The following is a 574-nucleotide window of genomic DNA, read 5'->3' as shown; positions in this document are numbered from 1 at the left end:
TTGGTGCTCTCATCCTTACTGAAACACCCAATTGTCCCGTCCAGCATTCTATCTACTCTCTCCAAAAGACAAAAAAAAAAAAAAAAAGCTTCAAAGATACAAGGCACCCAAGACATCCACACAAAGCTACACGACATGATCATTGTGGTAGCAAACACTTACTGACGCACTGTAGCCTAAAATCCATGCTTTGCCACCTCAAGTTCGGTGTGTTATTTTTCTAGGTGGTGGGTTTTGCTCATGACTATGTTCATCATATTATTGTTGCCTGAGACAAAGAATATACCTATCTAGAAGCAGGATCAGATATGGAGAGGGTGTAACCGTTCCATTTAAGTTCCTCATCCATTATCATTAATTTTTAGAGAATATATCTATTCTCATTTAGTTCATCATTCATTATCATCAATTTTTTCATTTAGTATGATTTAAATATTTTAATTTTTTATTCATTATTAATGTAACCGTTATTATTAAATTTTTTTTATTTATTATCATTAAAATTTTTTATTATAGTCCAAACATTACAAACTTGAATTAATTTTTGAACATTATGAAGTTGATGGTAATAAAG

The sequence above is a fragment of the Musa acuminata genome, chromosome BXJ1-3 (genome assembly GCF_036884655.1).
Source record: "Musa acuminata AAA Group cultivar baxijiao chromosome BXJ1-3, Cavendish_Baxijiao_AAA, whole genome shotgun sequence".
In the NCBI taxonomy this organism is placed as follows: domain Eukaryota; kingdom Viridiplantae; phylum Streptophyta; class Magnoliopsida; order Zingiberales; family Musaceae; genus Musa; species Musa acuminata.
This window is presented reverse-complemented; position numbering follows the sequence as displayed.